The sequence below is a fragment of the Cynocephalus volans genome, chromosome Y (assembly GCF_027409185.1).
Source record: "Cynocephalus volans isolate mCynVol1 chromosome Y, mCynVol1.pri, whole genome shotgun sequence".
Lineage (NCBI taxonomy): Eukaryota > Metazoa > Chordata > Mammalia > Dermoptera > Cynocephalidae > Cynocephalus > Cynocephalus volans.
In genome coordinates this window covers 7,127,333-7,138,651 of record NC_084479.1, presented here as the reverse complement: position 1 = coordinate 7,138,651, position 11,319 = coordinate 7,127,333, and positions in this window count along the sequence as shown.

Here is an 11,319-nt window from a genome sequence, read left to right as displayed (position 1 = left end):
TAGTTATTTATGTATGTATATTAAATGCTGGTACTTGATTAAAAACAGTAGAGAGAAAAAGAGAAAAATGTGGAGGCCACTTGAGGTTTTGAAAGACTCCTGTAGATATTTCAATAACATTAATGTTTCTTAGCATTGGCCTCTTATTATATTTTAAAAATTTAAAGAAGTAGAGGTCTATTGTTTAAAAAGGATAAGTATTATATGTTGTAAGAAATAAAAATTGTTACTCTCTTGACCAAAAAACCTTCCCAAATCAAAAACACTTAAACACTTCTTGTGTGTCAATCCAGTTCTTTCCATACATATTTATAAACACCTTTATCTCTAATTCATATAGCTAGATTTATCTTGCTATTGCCAACCCTATTATTTCTATCAGCACCATTTAATTATTTTTCTTACCTAATATGGATCATACCATACCTATTATTTAATCCATAAATACACTTTTTAATGTTTGAAGTCCATCTTTCTATATTTTCTTTTCAGCAGTTGCACAGTATACCATAGTATTGCCATACTACAATTTAGCTGTTATTTTATTAGCAGAACTTAGACTTCCATTGTTGTTATAACATAGAACACTTCACTGTGTGTTAATGCACATGCATATTTTTCCACATGTGTAAGAATTACTGAAGACAGGTTCTGATGAACAGAAAAGAAGAAAAAAAGAGAGACAATATCTTTAGAAAATATCAAAGATATAAAAACAGACAGAGAATAGAATTTGGGTTATTAAAACAGGCTAGAAAAGATCTGATGTAGATTCAAATGAGCAATAATTATAGGCACAAAGAAGGAAGAATGTGATTCTTATCAGGTATAAGAAGAGAGGTTATGAGAGTTGAAAACCTGCTCTGTGATCTCTGACTGGCCCTGTCATCTCAGAACAGCTTGGCACATTTTGAGCAGAGAGGCTGGGAACAGAGCTTGCAACTTACCAGTTGGCTAAATGGCAGAAGCTGCCTCAGTTTGAAGTCAGTTCTCAGCTTTTATATATTTTATTCCATTTTCCTCAGATTACAAATTGCATCATCAAATATACGGGGATAAATAAACATTTTGATAGTGCATTGGAAAGTTTTAAGGATTCACAGAAACTAGAGGCTTCTTTTAATTTTCTAAATGATTACTTGGAATTCTCTGAGTCAAGAGAATTTAGAGCTAGTAATATATTGAATTTATAAAACTAAACTGAATTTATAAAACTAAAATTTATAAAACTAAGCTTTAAAGTTAGTAATACATAGAATTTATAAAACTAAGCTGTGGATTCCATATTCATATTTATAGAGATACTCATTGTAAAGAAAACAGTCAAGTATTTATTATGTGCTTAATAGTGGAGAGAACACTAATTTTTTCACAGCCCTTGCCTTCAAAACCTTAAATCACTTTGGAAATAAAACACATAAATGTATGAAACAAGACAACACAGGGTACTTTATGATTATCCTAAAATTGGTGGCATAGAAAATATTAGCTAGAGCAGTTGAGTAAGGAAAATGATGTTAGGATACTCTGATTTGAGGAAACTTCAACTGGACACTGAAGTTATGCTCATTTGTAATCCAAAAGTGAAGTATGGGAGAGATATTCCAAGACTGGAAAAAAGCAAGAGCAAAGGCCTAATGGTATAGTGATTGTGCAATTTCTATTATTTTAGGATGAATAGGAAAATATGTGATATGTGAAGTAAACCACCTTGTCTATTATTCCATAAGTGATACATTTAAGCTGAATAAGCAATCACCTTCCCAATATTGGAGATTTTGATTTGCTTTCTTGAATGCATAGAGGCAAAAATATAATCTGTGTTTAAAATGCCAATTTGATATTTAAAATCTAATTATATTAATTAGGATAGGATAGAGCAAACCCGTCTGTTAGACTTGCCAATTAATGTAAATGACCATTAGATTTAAACCCAGTCAGCTAAGAAAAACATTAGTGCACAGATAAAATTGTTTAAAACAAAGATGCTTCCAACTCTACGCTAAGGATCTCAAACAGTGTATTTTTATAAAATGTATTTACATGATCTAATCATACTGTGTTAACTACTACAGTTGAAATGCATAGCAGAGTTCCTTCCACATAAAAGACTCTGAAAGGAGTGCTGGAGTAAAATGAAATAAACTTTTAGGCTTCATATTTATTATTCTTTCATTTATTTATAAGTTATAGGTTATAGGCTAGAAATTTTTCTTAATCCACATAATATAGTATAAAATTCTAGAATTGAACACCAAGAGAGCTTTCACTTTTTATTAATTGAATGGTAAGTCAACAGATACCTTCCTATGAAAGACAGAGAAGATATACCAAATGCTGTGGGGGCATGTACACAAGAAGATGTGCTGGTAAGCTCCCAAGCGACATCTTAAAATGGTAATATCCAACTCCAGCTCATAGCCTTTAAGTGCAGAAATTCAGCCCCTTCCAATCTCTTCAGAGTCCTGGATTTTAGTGCATTGTGCAAATGAGTTGCAAGCAAACCCATTCACAAGCTTTTAAATATATAAACCAATATAGCTGTAAAGTGGGCATGGTTTTTAGGGTCTACTGACAATTTTAAATATTACATGATAAACTAAATTATGTGCAAAATAAGGACTACTTTGTGAACATTAGATCAAACATAAAAGCAAACGTCTTTAATTCTTACACCTTGACAATTACAATTTTAAGCTAAGAAAGCACCAGCCAAGAGATCAGACAGTACCTCTCTCTTATATCTTGCCAAAACAGGCTGACAGCCTTCTGAGTTCTGAAGAATATATTCTTAACATAGTAATACCACCTCAACATTAGGGGTTATGGTCATAAAACTCATTGTGGTAGAGTATAAATTGAGAAAAAAAGAGGGCTGAGAGGATTGAAGGATATCACAAGTGAAGCTATGAAAATCCCAACATAAAACATTAATAATAATATCCAATATAAAACAAGGTAATAGTATTTTCCTCATATTAAATTAGTAAGGTTGGGTACTCTGAAATTAATTATGCCCAGGGCATCAGGAGACTTCAGCCACCCTCTGCAGCATAGAGGTTGGGAGGTCATTCACTAGCAGTCCCTTCCTACACTTACTGGCTTGTGACAAGATCTTTCTAATCTCGTTTATTTTTGAACTGGATTAATAATTGCTAACTCAGAGGTTAATGGTAAGATTCAAATGAAATCCTAAATGGAAGAACAGAGCAGCCCTCAATAAAAGTTAGAATTATTGATATTTTTATTATCATTTCCATTCTTATAATACTTGTATTGATAGATACATTACAAGATCTTCTCTGCCGATCAAAAGAGATGCTTGTAAACTTGTTTTTTCTATACTGAAATAACTGTGCCAATGGAGAATCTTTTTATGGTTGGTTGGTTGGTTTTTGTCTTTTTCTTCGTTTAAATCTCAGATGGCAATGGGTCGACAGGTCTCAGGTAACACACCGATTGGGTTTCATTGGCAAGAGCTGTCTGAGCATACCCCAGTGAGAATTCTGAGGCTGAGCCCAGGTACACTAAGAAATAGTTAAATTATCAGAAATTCCTAAGGGCCCAGAGTGAGGAAGTGGCAGATCACATGATGCATATATGTTACTTCTGACATATTCTTGTATTTGTGTATGACACATACACACCCTTCCGTGTGTGTGCCCACGTGTGTGTGTGATACAAGAACAAGCCGTGCTTGTTATAAACTTACAGAATCTCTCAGATGCCTAGTTTGGAAAAGGTCTGCATAATTTCAGTTTTTCAAACTGCTATAATTGAGGAGCTATTTCCAAAAATTCCCTTCATAATCATTCATACAGAACTGTCTTCCTCACCAGAATACGGACTGCATAAGAATAGCGATAGCCTGCCTGGTTGTTGTATACTTCCTGCATTCTTGACTAGGCAGGCGTGGCACATGGTAAATACCAGTGGGCTAGATGAATTGAAGGCTTCGAGTCTTAGCCCAGTCAGTGCTTCCTCTTTGCCAAAATCTACAGCATCAGCCTTTTGTGCACAAAGCAAAGCTCCTTCCTTTCTAAAACTATTCAGTGCTGCTGCCTCTAGTCTCTTAGAAGTGACAGGAGTTACTGCCGTTGAGACAACATGGATAAACTGAAGGGTTATGCTGAGTGAAATAAGACAGAAACAGAAAGAAAAGTACTGCAGGATTTCACTTGTGTGTGGAATCAAACAAACCTCGAATACATCGAAACAGAAAGGAGAATAGTGGTTACCAGGGGCCAGGAGGGGGAGGAAATGGGAAGAAATTGGCAAGGGATACAAACTCACAGTTACGTGGGATAAGTAAGTCTCTACATCTATGTACAGAAGAGGATTATAGCTAATAATACTATTTTATATACTGAAAATTTGCTAAGAGAGTAGAATTTAGGTGCTCTTACCACACCCCCCAACCCCCACAAAGTAACCATGGACAGTGATGGAAAGGTTAATTTGTTTGATTGTGGTGATCGTTTTACTAAGTGTGTGTGTGTGTGTGTGTGTGTGTGTGTGTATGTGTGTATAAGATTTTTAAAACATTTAATGATAAAAATGTAAAGAGTCTTATGACTTCCTTTAGACTCCCCCCCCCCCAAATATCCACTTGCTCTACCTTATGAATAATTTCTTTTGTTGTGTTCTTTACCACTTATTTTACCTTTTTCCAGTGGGAGTCTGATGACATTTTTATATGTCACATCTATGGTATTCATTCTCTAGTGATGTGAAATATAGAAGTAAAAAGGCGTTTGCCAGAATTTCAATAGAATTCATGAAATAAGTATACTATCTATAAGGTAAGTTTCAAATCATTGCTATTTCTGTTTCTGCTTGGAAAATTCTTTATCTTCAAGATAAACTTCTGCATAGACATTATATCTCCCATGTGCTGATTTTAAAGTTTAGGTTTCAGAGTTTTGGAGCTACTATTATGCACAAAAAATATCAATTAATTAGGTAATATATTCTAAAGTATTGTATAAGTTATAAATAACAATGAAAGAGCTAGATGATAATATTGCTATTTATTGTATCTCTTCACAAAACACAGATATGTACCAAAATCATTCTAGGTGTAAAGCATATTCTACTTTAAGTGTATGTTGCCAGTTTAAAATAAAAATCATAAAATCTGCTATAAATCATTGTAGACTATCTCTTACAGAGATCATACCAGTGGACCATTATAGCCAACACATTTTGATCAAAAACGGAAAGTATCTTGGTGTTTTGAAGTTTTCAATTTTTGTAAACCGGCAAAATAAACAAAACAGAGTAATTTATTTGCTAACGGATGCGACACTAAGTAGTGCTGACTGTTTGGGATATTTGGTATTTCATTCATAATTGGATAGACAGATTGATAGATAGATGAAGTTTTGATCCTCTTGTCTTATAATAGTTCTTGGAAAAGTCACAATTCAGAATATTTTGTATTATATTGCAACATCTCAAACAAAAAATCTGAATTGATATTATTTTTAGTTGAGGATACACATTTAAGTAATCAGATTTTAGGCAGGATTTCTAAAGCATATTTAGCCTACTTTTTCTACGTTAACTCCTTTCCTGATATTATTGTAAGAAGCTACCCTCAGACTGAGCTAGAAACACTGTTCAGAAACACATGCTCTCTTTATGATGCCCTAACTCACCTGCTCCTCCATTATCACCCTTACTGCCAGGAATGTGTAAGTTAAAGTTTGAAATGCAAGCCTTAATCAGAGTTTTTTTTTTTTTTTTTTACCACATTCTACAAAATTATCCATTTATCGGATAGACTCTCCCACTGTAACATAAATTGGCTAGAGTATTGACACTGGATCTCATCTATCTTTGTAGTTTCTGTGTGTCTTATTAAAGTGAGTTGAAATGAGTTCTTCTCTTGAAGCCTTTGATCATGGAGACAATCCATCCTGATTATCTAAGGATACTTTGCCTTTATTTTAGAAAACTCTTTTTGCATGTTCTTCTCAAACTTAGAGAACATTTTTCCACAAATACTGATATCCATGTTTTGTGCCCCAATATTTTAACAGAGGCAGAAGCCGTCATCATAAAGGAAATGAAGGCTATCTCCTGTGCCTGTTCAGCCAGCATTACTTTCTGAAATTTATTTCCTTTCTCTTCCCTCCCAATTGGAGATCACCACATCATCCTGGACATCTTTAATCAATTCTTTATAGCTCTCTCTATCAGGTTGATCTTTAAAGGGAAATTTTGTTAGGAATCTCTTTTTCCTTTTTAAACTTCATAGTGATATTTAGTTTTGTTTTTTCATTATAGCTCCTCATTCTTTTTGAACAGTGATTTGCCAACAGAAATCAAACATAAAAATTATTCTTGTTCTATATGTAATTGCAGAAATTGTTTTTATTTCTCATTGTTGCAACATAAATATATATGTATGTATGTATGTATGTATGTATGTATGTATGTATGTATGTATGTATGTATGTATGTATGTATGTATGTATGTATAAAATGCATCTGGGCCAGTAAATTGTAGGTAAAGTGATAGCCTTTGATGGAGATGCTGCCATAAGAGGATATTTTAGTTTTGAGAGGTGAATGCTGAGTGGACATAGGATAGAATTCTATAAAATGTGGCACATTTTCACAATTTCATTCAATGAATTGTCACTGATATTTATCATATGGCCGGCACTATAGGTGCCTGGGACACACTTTCATAGACACACTACTCAGTCACTAGTTTCAGTCCATAATTCAAGAAAAGCCTATTAAAAGGAAAAAAATATGTGCTATAAAGAAGTAGATAGAAAGATCTATGAGAAAGTATCTCTGTTTATAGAAATTAGAAAAAAAAATCACCAAACAGGTAGCATTTGAGTTGAACCCTAAAGAAAATGAGAATTATTCCAGATAGTGAAAGCTGAGGCTTTCTAGACCATGCAGACATAAACAGTCTTTAAATGACATAGCACCTTCAGACAAGTATAAAACAATTGGTGTAGTTTTGGACAAGAAAAGAAATGGTGAGTGAGTAATGAGGCTAGGAAAATAGACCAGCTCATATGGTCATGGATCTTGCGCTTCGTGCCAAGGGTTTAGATTTCAGGCTATAGGTGCTGGAGTGGCAGTGAACAGCTGTAACGAAAGGATGACATGATTAATTTTAAGATTGAATAAAATAGTATTTTATTAGAAGACTGAGGAGTTCAGAGGAATGAGAAGACACTAAAAGCAGAGAGTCAGATTGAAATTATTTAAATAGTATGAGAGAGAGAGTTTCTCTAGATGAGACAAGGTCGCTCCCAGTGTGAAAATTATTATTTATAAATATACTCATGGTTTATAAAGGTGGAAGAACATAGAATAAGTTAGGCCTAAAACTGAGTATTTGACAGGTTAACCATCTTATTTTCTCGCATACTTCTCTGTTCTTCACAAGCACTAAGTGTGCACTTGAAGGGAGTGTCTATGAGATAGCAGGGCTTTGAGCAAATAAAATGCAGACAAGAACAAAGTGGCTTAGAACTTTGAGTTATGTTCTGACAGAACTGAAAAAAATATTTATAGTCTGACTTTGTCATTTACCAGCTGTGTGATCTTGGATTACAAATATGACCCTCATCTACAAAATATTGGCAAAGTCAATTATAAATCCCTTCTATGGTATACAAGACTTTAGGATATCTCTCCTGATTTCATCCCACTGTCAGTATCTTCAGGTTGGATGGGACACCTGAGACTTAGGTAAGGTCTAATAGAAAGTAATTTTAAAAAATGGATCATTTAGATTTGACTTAATATTACAAGGTAAGGGAAATGGGACCAGCATCATCTCTCAGGTTAAGAGAGCAAAGAAAGATTTGAGTCTGAAGAAGCCCTGGTATCTATAAAGATAACAGTTTCTCCTGAAGTACCTCCTGTGAACATATAGTTCAAAAAATAAGACAAAAGTTGTCAAGAGAGGTAAAATATGATATAGGTCTAATGGAGCATGAAAGCCATGCAGTTCATTACTACCAGTTTTTGGATTGTCATTTGGAAGTAGAATCCACCTGTTTGCCAAGTTTTAGGAAGTTCTTGGAATGCTTGTCTTCTGGTTCTGCACCAGAGTCTGGTATATTTATCATTGATTCTTCAAAATACTGTAATAAGAGGCTGGGATCCCCATTTCACTCTTTATTAATCACATGCTGAGTTAATAAGTAATTGTTTCTGTTTCTCAAAACTCTGAAATGAAGCACTTTTCTTAAAAATATTAAAAATGTCCTATTTTTCATTTCTGATGGCCAGCTATTTCTATGGATTGTTCAAGAGGTTCAGCACAACTGGAAGAGTTTCTATCCCTTTGAAAATCTTCTGGAGCCCACACAGACTAAGAAAGTGAACAAGTTCTGTGAAAGACAAAATAATCTCTTTGAATAAGAAAGCAGTTTGTCTGGAAAGATCATTTATAATCCGCTTATGTCAAGCTGAGGCTTAATTAAATTTCTTTCTTTTATGTTGGATGTGGAAAACTGAATGGACAAATCCATTGCCCAGGACTGAAAGAAATCTAAATAGCCTTTGTGCTACTGACAGTTTTTCATACTAGTTAATTTTTGGCATTGGAAATAGTCTACCCTTCCTTTTCAAGAGACGTCTGTTGTCAACAGTTCTGCAGGGACATGATTTATCCTGTATTTGAGGGTTTGCAGAGCAGATTCCACAACCTTCACGACTAAATCATCTTGATGCTTAACACCTTTCCCTGCCAGGAAGTTCTTTCTTATATTGAAGGGGTCAGTCACCTCTGGCAAGGGTTCTCAATCTTTTGATTAAGAGGAGCTTCTTTATATTTCCCAAAGCTGTATGGTAACTAGGAGGGGGAAAAGAGGGTTGCTAACCATGTTAGACATGAGGATGTATCTCTTTTCCATAGCGGGAAATATAAGAAACTTCTGGAGAAGTATATCAACATGGACATATTTAAGAGTAGGATAAGGGCATACTGGCAGATGGGCTTGTGTGGTAAGGGACACCTTTCACTTAATGTAGCTCCTGACAGAAAGAAGATCAGATTTAGAATGAAAGCCAGAGAGAAAATGACAATAAAAAGAAGAAAAAGGTCCAAAACCAGCTTCTCCATGTTTGCTTCTCTATTGTTACATGCATTTTTTTCTTAATTCTTGCTTTTGGTGTCAATATCACAGTAAGTCCTCTTTTATTTTTTATTTATTTTTATTGTATTTTACTTAAAAATTTTTAAATTTTTTTTATTTTTTAAAATTATTTTATTTTTTGTATTATACATACATGAGGGGTACAACATTGATTTTCAATAAATGTATAGAATGTGATGTGGATAGATCAGTATAGTTAGCTTATTCATCATTACAATATGCAATCATTCTTTGTGTCTGTTGAACAATTCCTCATTAACTCCCTTTCCTCTCCCCCCCTCCACCTTTCCACCTCTTGTTTTCTAAGATCCTATAGAACAAGAAGCCCTTGAAAAGACTGACAAGGAATTTCGAGTGATAATTCTAAGGAAACTGAATGAGATACAAGAAAACTAAGCTAGACATCATGATGAAACGAGGAAAAGTATACAGGACCTGAAAGAGGAAATGTACAAGGAAATCAATGCCCTGCAAAAAAATGTAGCAGAACTTGCTGAACTGAAGAAGTTATTCAGCAAAATAAACAACACAATGGAGAGTTTAACCAGCAGGCTTGTGGAAGTTGAAGAGAGAACCTCTGAACTGGAAGATGGGCTGTTTGAAATAACACAAGCAGACAAAAAAAAAAAAAAGAAGGAAAAAAGAATCAAAGGCATTGAAGAAAATCTGAGAGAGATATCAGACAACCTTAAGTGCTCAAATATCTGAGTCGTGGGTATTCCAGAAGGGGAGAAAAAAGGAGATTGCATTGAAAACATATTCAAGATAATAGTGGCAGAAAACTTCCCAGGTATAGGAAGAATCACAGATCTTCAGATCCAGGAAGCTCAATGATCTCCAAACGTATTCAACCCAAAAAGGTCTTCTCCAAGACATGTTATAGTTAAGTTGCCAAAACTCAAAGACAAAGAGAGAATCTTAAAAGCTGTAAGAGAGAAGCATCAAATCACCTATAAGGGAGCCCCAATCAGGCTAACATCAGACTTTTTATCACAAACCCTAAAAGCCAGAAAGGAATGGGATGATATATTCAAAATAGTAAAAGACAGAGATTGCCAGCCAAGAATACTCTACCCTGCAAGGCTATCCTTCCAAAATGAAGGGCAAATAGTATATTTCTCAGACAAACAAAAACTGCAGGAGTTCACCACCACACGACCACCCTCACAAGAAATTCTCAATGGAGTACTGGGTTTAGTTCCTGATAAATAACTACCACTGCCATAAAAACCCAAGAATAATCTAAACCACTAGTATAATAAAAATGGCATTCATGAAGAGAAAACAAACAAAAAGGCTATCTACAACCTAAGGAACTGACAAACACAGAAAACAAACAGTAAATCAGAAAGTAAGGAACAAAAGACACCTCAGACAACCAAAAAATAATCAATAAAATGCTAGGAATAAATCAACACTTTTCAATAACAACTCTTAATGTAAAAGGCTTAAATTACCCATCAAAAGACATAGAGTGGCTGACTGGATTAAAAAGGAGGACCCAACTATATGCTGCCTTCAAGAGACCCACCTCACCCATAAAGACTCACATAGACTAAGAGTGAAAGGATGGAAAAAGATTTACCATGCAAACAGAAAAGAAAAACGAGCTGGAGTAGCTATTCTTATATCTGACAAAGTAGACTTTAAACTAAAAACCATAAAAAGAGACAATGAGGGACACTACATAATGATAAAAGGACTGATGCATCAAGAAGACATAACAATCATAAATATGTACAAACCCAATGTAGGAGCAGCCAGATTTATAAAACAAATGCTATTAGACCTAAAGAAGGAAATAGACACTAATACCATAATAGCAGGGGACCTGAACACCCCACTGTCAATATTAGATCATCTAGGCAAAGAATCAGTAGAGAAACACAAGATCTAAACAAGACTCTAGACCAATTGGAATTGGCAGATATATGCAGAACATTCCACCCAACAACCTCAGAATATTCATTCTTCTCATCAGCACATGGATCATTCTCCAGGATAGATCACATATTAGGTCACAAATCAAGTCTCAATAAATTCAAAAAAATTGGAATTATCCCATGTATCTTCTCAGACCACAATGGATTAAAACTAGAAATTAATAACAAATGAAACTCTGGAAACTATACAAACACATGGAAATTAAACAGCATTCTACTTAATGACATATGGGTCC